Source organism: Thamnophis elegans, chromosome 1 (assembly GCF_009769535.1).
Source record: "Thamnophis elegans isolate rThaEle1 chromosome 1, rThaEle1.pri, whole genome shotgun sequence".
NCBI lineage: Eukaryota > Metazoa > Chordata > Lepidosauria > Squamata > Colubridae > Thamnophis > Thamnophis elegans.
Window position 1 is genome coordinate 156,268,657 of NC_045541.1, and position 10,476 is coordinate 156,279,132.

The window sequence follows — 10,476 nt, forward strand, 5'->3', positions numbered from 1 at the left end:
ATGATCCGCAAAGCTGTCTCATCTGCCTTAGGGGAGAAATCTTCAGCGATGAAGATCTAGATGCCTTCAACGGTTTGTGTAGAAAAGGATACCCTGAAATACGTCATCTCTAGTCTGTCCCATATTCCAAAATTTCTCATTGATGCTTCACAAATTGTTCAGATGACTGGCCTGCCGCTTATCACTCAGCCAACCTGAAAGGTGACTAAATCCTCTGTGCCAGGCAGCCACGGGCATTTGCTTAGCTCTTCCCTTCCCAGATGCAGAAGAATTGATAGCTGCTTCTTCCATCAGCAGGTAGTGGGAGTGGAAATCAACCTGAGGGAATCCACCATTTGTTTTCCTTCACTTGACACACATTAGAAGTGTAAGGATAACGTTATTTACTGGCCTCACTAGGGAGACACAGTAAGACTTGATCAGAGGAATAGTACAATTTATGCCGGCATACTTTTTAGGGACTGAAAGATCCTGTGTTAAGATAGCCACAAGGAAGACCTGGAAAGCTTCAATTCTTCATGAATCCAGAAGGCTGGAGGGGAAAAGATTATGTTAGGAAGATTGCAGAGAGATGGCTGGTGGCTTTCCTATATTACAGGAAATGTCAACAAGATATGTAATTTGGGGGAGAAACAGTGATGGGTTTCAACAAGCCAACTTTCATTTAGAAATGAGCAGAGGGACAATGAGGAACAGGTGTGGGATGTTTTGCAATGAAAACAGAATTTCTAATTGGGCACAGTACTTAGTTTAGGGACACAGTGGTTCAGTGGCTAAGATGCTGAGCTTGTCAATCAGAAAGGTCAGAGGTTTGGCAGTTCGAATCCCTAGTGAGTGAGCTCCCGTTACTTGTCCCAGTTTCTGCCCAACCTAGCAGTTCAAAAGCATGTAAAAATGCTGGTAGAAAAATAGAAACCACCTTTGGTGAGAGGGTAACAGTGTGCTGTGCGCCTTCGTCATTTAGTCATGCCGGCCAGATGACCACAGAGATGTCTTTGGACAGCACTGGCTCTTCGGCTTTGAAATGGAGATAAGCACCACCCCCTAGAGTCGGGAATATGTGTGAGGGGAACCTTTACCTTTATTTATACGTCACTAGGATTACACTGCATGTATCCAGTATCCTTTTTAAATTTGAAAAAATGGAATGACTCCTATTTAATTGGGGTTAACTCAGGCACCTGATAAGCATAGGTTGCTTGCCCATTTCTCATTAAATAACCCCCAGTGATTCATGCATCATGCTAAGCCATAAAGCATGATTTCCTAGCACCGTGGCTAAGTCCACCCAACATACTGAAACCTCACCAAACAACATCATATAGCTTACAGTAATGGATAAAACCAACTGGTTTTTAGGAGCTAAAAACTTCAGTATGCAGTTTGTGTGTACAAGGTTTCCAGTCCAGTTTCTGGCATAGCCGGTTGGGAAAGCCTCTGCGTAGAAACAGATCTTCTGTTCATCTCAGAAGATAAGACTTGGCTAGGGGAGCCAAAAGGATTATGCAGTTAAAGTAATTTTCAATGTCTCTGTGTGCCCTTTTTAAAAGTTTCTTTGTTTGCCTTGTCCTTTTCCATATGCCTCAGTAAGCAAATAATATAAATCTGGCTACATAGAGTCAGCAAACATAGAGGGCTGTCATATGTGGATTGCAAAAATGTGAAAGTTTTACTAAATTCCTGGGCCATCATATTAGCCATACATCCATGCAAAAAATAAAATAAAATAAAATTGTAGGTTGCCATAAATCTTTCTCAAGTTCATGGGTGTGTATATAAAGTGTGTCATCAGCAGTATTCAAATAAGAGCACACTTTTTAAGCGATAATATGCTAAGCAATACGTTGTACTATGTGGGAAATTATTCCATGAAATTATTCCTGACATGTATTTATTTTGGTGACAGATAGTTGGGTGCAAAGGGAACAAAGTACAGAGACTAATAGCCTTCCTCCAAGACTCTACTCTAAGTAAGTCCTCCTTGCATTTCTTTTAGGAGGGTGGTGCAGTTCAAACGTTGAACCAAATTTTACATGAAAGCAGATGCAGCCAGATGTTGGCAGGCGATGCCAATAATTAATTGGAGGAGCGGTACCCTGCTTTGGGTCCATGCATCCAGCAGAGGGCGCACCAGAGAAGAATCAGGCAAAGAGGCCATCCTTGTAATTGTTTCCATCAAAATATTTAGCTCCATGCTTTTGTGTGCATATTTACATTCTGGAATGTGGTTCAGAATGCAGGCATCAGATTTAAAACTTTGTTTCTACTTATCGACACACTGGAGACCCTGGTTGATTTGCAAGCTGCTCTATTTACAGATGCAAGCTGTTAAATGGTTGGATTTAATTGTCATACTAGAGTGAGCCTGGGCATGTTACTTATTTATTTATTGCTCCCTTGTTTTCTTTTCAAATGTAAAACACAGAGTTGTGAAAAACAAATGGAGAAGGGAAACTGGCATTTTTGGGGGGTGGATGGGTGGCCACAGTTGTTGAATACTATGAAACATTCTACATGTTTAGAAATTATATTTAAAATTTATATTAATATTTCTGCTAGAAATATTAAATTTGGCATTTCACCCATATGAGAATCTTTAAAATGACTTCATGTACTTGAACTCCACAGTGAAACGCCAAGGCAACAATCCTACAAGGTTGACTAGCATTACTTGGAGAAAGTAGGTATTTTTTTACTGAAAGATTTAGCTATACCATTGAAAAATAGGATTACTGCTTGTGGGGGATACATCCATTCTTTTCTCTCTTCGATATATTATTTTAGCTTGCTTTATGTAGAATAGCAGAGTTGGAAGGGACCTTGGAGGTCTTCTAGTCCAACCCCCTGCTTAGGCAGGAAACCCTACACCACTTCAGACAATTGGTTATCCAATCTCTTGTTTAAAACTTCTTGGAGTGTTGGAGCATTCACAACTTCTGGAGGCAAGTTGTTCCACTGATTAATTGTTCTAACTGTCAGGAAATTTCTCCTTAGTTCTAAGTTGTTTCTCTCCTTGATTAGTTTCCACCCATTGCTTCTTGTTCTACATTCAGGTGCCTTGGAGAATAGTTTGACTCCCTCTTCTTTGTGGCAGCCCCAGATATTGGAACACTGCTATCATGTTTCCCTTAGTCCTTCTTTTCATCAAACTAGACATATCCAGTTCCTGCAACCGTTCTTCATATGTTTTAGCCTCCAATCCCCTAATCATCTTTGTTGCTCTTCTCTGCACTCTTTCTAGCATCTCAACATCTTTTTATATCATCAAGAAACCACAGCAGTTTACTCATAGTTTACTCAAAAGAAAGGAATGTTTATTATCAGAGTTTCCTTCAAACCTTTTCCAGGTCTCTTGTTAGACCCATTTTGCAGATAAGGATTAAAAGAAGGAGGCTGAAAGACAAAATCTATAAATTCCAGATTGAGATTAACTCAGAACTGAAGCTCTCTGGTTCAATCCCTCATATTCACTGAGATAAAAATCTGAATTTTTTACTAATTCAGGTGTTAAATGGTGACCCTGTAAAGTAAAACATCATTACACATGGAAAGCTACAATTTAATGGGAAAACCCGACTACCATGATGGTGATTGTTGCTTTCTTCTGCATAAAGAAAATTTTGACCTGCCCCAAATTACTATCTGAAGTGCTATGGACCTAATACAGTATAAATCGATAGAGCCCCATTTGCATTCCTATCTGTGAACAAGCAGGCTTTGTTGATGTGTATGAACAGCATATTTATATTTTCCAGATGGCAGCAGAGTCTGGTCTCTCAGATTTTTCAGCCTGGCATTTCTAGCCCTACACAGAGTACAATTCTTCATACTGGAGATCTTTCCAGAAGTAAGCCCAACTGAGTTCCTTCAACTTTAAGGTAAGTGAGTATAGAACTGAGTATAGAACATTCAAGGGTGGGCTGCAAAAATTTCAGCAATGGGTTCTCTGCCCGGTTGCTGGGTGGGCATGGCCATTGTGGGTGTGGCCTAGTCTGCCTCCTGCACCATGGCGGGTGGTGTGGGTGTGTCTTCCCGTCCTCCCCAGGTTCTGGAGGCTTTCCTTGAGTCTCTGGGAGGGCGAAAACTGCCTTCGCCAGACTCTGGAGGCCCGTTTCCGGCCTTCCAGAACTTCCGGAAGGCCCGTTTCCCCCTCTCCCTGAGTCTCTGGGTGGGCCCTGCAGTTACTTCGCATCCAAAATGGGTCACATGGAGACTCACATGGGGGTGTGGGGTGGGAGAGGCCAGCCAGGGGTGGGATTTGGTGGTTCTTCAAACCAGCCATAATGTTAGCAATGGGTTCTCCCAAACCAGGGCGAACCTGTAGCAGCCCTCTCCTGAGAACATTGCTGATTAGTGTTCCAAGGGCTAGATTGTGTCCATCATCAGAAAGAGGGGCATTCAAATTTATTTGCTCCAAAATGGAGACAACACCTTATAGCACAATTCTGAGCATTTGTCAATACAAAATCATTTACTGTAGTGGAGAGGACGTCTTCAAATTCTCGGGAAGTGAAAAATTGTTTGCCATCAACTTGCATTCTCTGAACTGTTTTTCATGCGGGCATTGGATAAAAGCTTGTCTCTGCTATTTTCTGTCCCTTAAAAAGACACTGCCATGTCCATAAATTACAAAAAGACTACAGGTAGCCCTCAATTTACAACAATTCATTTAGTGACCATTCAAAGTTACAATGGCCCTGAAAAAAGTGACTTATGACCATTTTTCACATGACCGATGCAACATCCCAGTGGCCACTTGATCAAAATCCAGATGCTTGGCAAATGTCTCATATTTATGACATTTGCAATGCCTTGGGGGGGGTCATATGATCACCCTCTGCAACCTTCTGACAAGCAGAGTCAACAGAGAAACCAGATTTGCTTAACAGCCGTTACTAACTGAACAACTGCCATGATTCACTTAACAATTGTGGCAAAAAATAGGGAAAAATGAACTTAACAAATGTTTCACTTAGCAACAGAAATGTTGGACTCAATTGTGGTGGTGAGCAGAGGACTTCCTGTATTTATTTGCACCCTCTATTGTCAAGGAACCAGTTTACCTAAATTTGGTCTCCATGTTTGACTTTTGATCATCACCCTGACTCTCTTTTAAATTTCAGCTTGTACAACAGTTTTCTGTTGTGAAGCAGGGATCAACTCCCAATTGCTTAACAGCAACAACAGGAATATAATATTTGCATTTACATTAGATTGAACCGGTTCTAAATAAGAGAGTAAAAGAATTTGGATATGCAGAAATTGGCTCAAGAGGCATCAACAGGACAACACAGAGATAACTAGATTTGCTTTTATCACCAATAGTGACTAAGAAGGAAACTTCCCCTTCCTTTCAGGATTTCCCTGGAATATGCAAAAAAAGGGACAAAAAAACCCTATCCTGATGTCAAGTTTTTAAAGATAAAAGGACATTTGAAAAAACCCTTCAGCTGCACATTCTCAAACCCAGAGGCATGAATTGCATTCAAACAGGCAAATATGTCTGTTTGTACATATAAGCTAAATTGTTGTTTTTCAACCTTCTCAAATTGAAGATCGGTTGGCTGGGGAACTCTGGGGGTTGAAGTCCACCCATCTCCAACTTGGCAAGTTTGAGAAACACTGATCTAAATGGTCCTGCATGGCAAACCTGATGGCAAATTTTAGCTCTGATATACAATGCTGGCTGAAAACTATGGAAATTGAAGTCCAGCACACCTGAACAAACCCTGTTAGGCAAAGAGTATTTTAAACACCCCAAAGGCAGGATTAGTTGGCTTCTTCTAATTGCAGAAAGAATGACATCTATTGGAGGTAAAGTCAGAGTAGGGCTACCTTTTGCTCAGGAGATGAGAAAATCTCTGACAAAATGCATTTCTCCAGGGCTGAAATAATAGGACCCCACTGCCAAACCAGCGTTAACTCACAAAATTAGGAACAATTATTTTCCCTGTTAAAGGTAAGCGGCACTCTTTCCTCCTTGGAAATTCTCTTAAGAGTCAGGGTGGCGCTGTGGTTAAGATTAAGATGCTGAGCTAGTATCAAGAAGAGCCAGGATCAAGTCTGTCTACATCCATGGTAGCTTTCTGCAAACAATTGGGCTGATCATTAGCTCTTGACCTACTTCAATGAGCTTTTGCTGTGATAAAGAAAAAAGGCAGAAGGATATAGCTGTGATAAAGAAACGAAGGCAGAGTGATTTCCCAAGCAACGGTCTAATAGTAATCTAACAACTGGCGTCAAAGCCTGCCAAGGATGTCGCTTTCACAGAAACATTTAATCCAGTGTTTTTTAATCTCAGCAACTTTAAGAAGTGTGGGTATCAACCCAACCAGGCTGGGGGAATTCTGGGAGTTGACATTCACACATTTTAAGGTTGCTGAGGTTGAGAAACACTGATCCAATCAACTGGAAGGAAGGAGGACAACTTTTGGTTTTAAGAATCAGGTTCATTGTCAGTCCAAGGACAGAATTGAAATCAAATAGGTGTCTTCTGTACCACCCCAGAGAACTTGATGAGTAAAGGAATGGGGAAAAGCTCATTTCACCCCTGTCAATTTTCTATCACTGGCTTTGACTTTGGATCAGGAGTTCCAGAACATATATTGGTTTAAATATCTCTATCATCTCTATCCCTATCATCTATCTCTATCTTGATCGATAGATATAGATATATAAATATACAGTATGTATATTTAAACCAATTTTATAGCCTGCAAAGAATGTATCGTAATCCTCTGAATTAGGGCAAGTGAGTTGAAATTGTTTTAATTATCAGCAACATTATTATTGGTAGAATTTGTATTAAAATAAAGATAAGGGAACTCAGTGGCTAAGACACTGAGCTTGTCGATCAGAAAGGTCGGCAGTTCGCAAAGACTGTAAAACGGAAGGTTTTTATGACAAAATGAGTGAATTAGACAAACTTTGGACAGATACTGATGAAAAAGTAATTAAAAATTATATGGACACTTACTAGAGGTTAAGTTGAAGGAAGACAAGTTAAAGAAACTATGATAGCTTGGGGGAAAAATTTTGGTCATGGGATTGAACTAGAGAAATGGCTGAAACTGTGGTCTCAAAATTATAAAATGACAATGTCAATAGTATATAAAGAAAATTTGTATAAGATGTTTTACAGGTGGCATTTACCCCCAATGAGAATAGCAAGAATGTCCAAGAACAAGTTGGAAAAGTGTTGGAAATGTCATCAGACACCGGGTTCATATTACTATATGTGGTGGACTTGCATAGAAGCTAAAAGATACTGGACTAAAATCCACACGTGGTTGGAGAAAATGATACAAAAACACATAGACTTTAAACCAGAGATTTTTTTATTGGGAATTATATCAGAAACATACAATAAAGATTTGAAATATTTGACTGTAAATGTTTTAACGGCAGTTAGAATTGTATTTGCAAAAAATTTGAAGAACGAGAAAATACCATTGCAGGAGGAAGTTATTCGAAAAATAATGGAATGTGCAGAAATGAGTAAATTGACATTTGAAATTAGAGAGCAAGAAGATGAACAATTTCATAAGATATGGGACTTGTTCTATCAGTGGTTAGATAAAAAAACATGGAAATGAAAAATTTTGGAGAAGTTTTTTATATTGTAAGAATAATAGAATGAGATAGGTGATATCATAAACACATATTATTATTAAATAGATTTATAATGATGTAATGAAATATTGGTATATATGAATCGAATATTTAGAATACTTTATTTAAAATAAAGGAATAACAACTGTAGTTGAACATATGATGTACAATGATAACAACGTATCTATGTATTTTTGATGGATAATCTGCGATTTATATACAATTGAAAATGGTGATGCATAAGTATTCTTTCATATTGTAAGAACAATAGAATGAGATAGGTGATACTATAGACATATTATTACTAAATAGACTAATAATGATGCAATGGAATGTTGGTATATACATGAATCTAATCTTTAGAACATTGGTTTAAAATGAAGGAATAACAATTGTAATTGAATATATGATTTACAATGACAATAATATACCTATGTGTACCTGATGGACGATCTGTGACTTTATATATAATTGAAAGCAGTGATGCACAAACAATTTGTAACCAAACGACATGCTATATGCTATTGATGATGATTGTATGTTTTATGTATTTGTCCTTGTCTGTTTTAAAAATAATTATACACACACACACACACAAACACACACATACAAATATATAGAGAGAGAGAGAGAGAGAAAGAGAGAGAGAGAGGGAGAGAGAGAGGTTGGCTAGGGTTGAATCCCTAGCGCCGTGTAACGGAGTGAGCTCCCTTACTTGTCCCAGCTTCTGCCAACCTAGCAGTTCGAAAGTATGTAAAAATGCAAGTAGAAAAATAGGAACTGCCTTTGGTGGGAAGGTAACAGCATTTCGTGCCCCTTCAACGTTTAGTCATTTGGGCCACATGACCATGGAGACATTTTCGGACAGCGCTAGCTCTTCAGCTTTGAAACGGAGATGACCACTGCCCCCTAGAGTCAGGAACTCAGAGCACATATGTGCGAGGAGAACCTTTACCTTTACTTTTAAAGATAAAATAGGAAGGGAAATCATTTTGTATCTACAGTTAGGAATTTAATGCACTCTTCACCACATTCAAGTGACCACATAATGGTCACATTATGTGACCAGATTCAGGCTAAACAATAGCAATTCTTACAGAACAGAGCATGGAGGTTGGGTTCCTATGCTTTGCAGAAGTTCTTGCTTCAGAAACACAATCTGGATAAAAAACTGGCTGTTCTTTAAGATGAGCTGCATCGATAAGAGAACAGCCTTCATAAAGTGCAACTTAGAGCCACTTTGGTGTAGTGATGAAGGCACCAGGCTAAAAACCAGGGGACCCTCAATGGAATTGCATCTACATGGAGGGAGGTATGCAGTGGAGTACCCCAAGGCTTTGTTTGAGGCCCAGTACTCTTCAACATCTTCATCAATGATTTGGATGAGGGAATAAATGGGGAACTCATCAAATTTGCAGATGACACCAAGCTGGAAGGAATAGCCAACACTCCAGAAGACAGGCTTAAGATACAGAAGGATCTTGACAAACTTGAACATTGGGCACTATCTAACACAATGAAATTAAATGATGAAAAGAGTAAGGTTCTACATTTAGGCAACAAAAACAAAATGCACAGGTACAGTATAGGTGGTACCTTGCTCAGTAGTAGTAACTGTGAAAGGGATCTTGGAGTCCTAGTGGGCAACCATTTAAATATGAGCCAACAGTGTGCAGCAGCTGCCAAAAAAGCCAACACAGTTCTAGGCTGCATAAATAGAGGGATAGAATCAAGATCATGTGAAGTGTTAATATCACTTTATAATGCCTTGGTAAGGCCACTTGGAATACTGTATTCAGTACTGGTCGCCACGATGTAGAAAAGATGTGGAGACTCTGGAAAGAGTGCAAAGAAGAGCAACAAAGATGATTAGGGGACTGGAAACTAAAACATATGAAGAACAGTTGCAGGAACTGGGTATGTCTAGTTTAATGCAAGGAAGGACTAGGGGAAACATGATAGCAGTGTTCCAATATCTCAGGGGTTGCCACAAAGAAGAGAGAGTCAAACTATTCTCCAAGGCACCTGAGGGTAGAACAAGAAGCAATAGGTGGAAACTAATCAAGGAGAGAAGCAACTTAGAACTGAGGAGAAATTTCCTGACAGTTAGAACAATTAATTAATGGAACAGCTTGCCTCCAGAAGTTGTGAATCCCCCAACACTGCAAGTCTTTAAGAAGATGTTGGATAACCAATTATCTGAAGTGGTGTAGGGTTTCCTGCCTAGGCAGGGGGTTGGACTAGAAGACCTCCAAGGTCCCTTCCAACTCTGCTATTGTATTGTATTGTAAGTCATTGTAGGCAGTGATGGCACAGTGGTTAGAATGCAGTACTGCAGGCTACTTCTGATGATTACCAGCTGCCAGCAGTTTGGCGATTCGAATCTCACCAGGCTCACGGTTGACTCAGCCTTCCATCCTTCCGAGATGGGTAAAATAAGAACCCAGATTGTTGGGGGCAATAGGCTGACTCTGTAAACCATTTAGAGAGGGCTGGAAAGCCCTGTGAAGCGGTATACAAGTCTAAGTGCTATTGCTATTGCTTTCCTTGGGCTAGTCACATTCTCTCAGTCCCAGGAAGGCAGCAGTGGCAACCACTTCCAAAATCTTACCAAGAAAACTGCAGGGACTTGTCCGGGCAGTCTGCAGGTGTCAAGAATGATTTGAAGGCATGCGCGCGCACACACAACCTATTTCTATTTTGTGACTTGATGAACCCATGCCAGGGTGTGGAAGCGTCTGTGCTCACTAGATAGGCCCGCTGTGCCTCATTTCATTTCTTTTAAGGAGCTTTCTGGGAAGAGAATGTGTGACTGCAGCCAGACCTTTCTGCCAATTGGCAGGAACAGTTTCTACCTGGAGTATT

At 40.0% G+C, this 10,476-nt stretch overlaps 1 long non-coding RNA gene across 1 annotated transcript; it reads left to right on the forward strand.

Moving 5' to 3' along the window:
* The first annotated feature begins 1,904 nt into the window (after nt 1–1,904).
* LOC116516574 lies at nt 1,905–6,351 on the forward strand. Its single transcript, XR_004256376.1, has 4 exons — nt 1,905–1,970; nt 2,629–2,680; nt 3,756–3,878; nt 5,884–6,351. It is a non-coding gene; the product is annotated as an uncharacterized LOC116516574 (long non-coding RNA).
* Nucleotides 6,352–10,476: the final 4,125 nt, after the last annotated feature.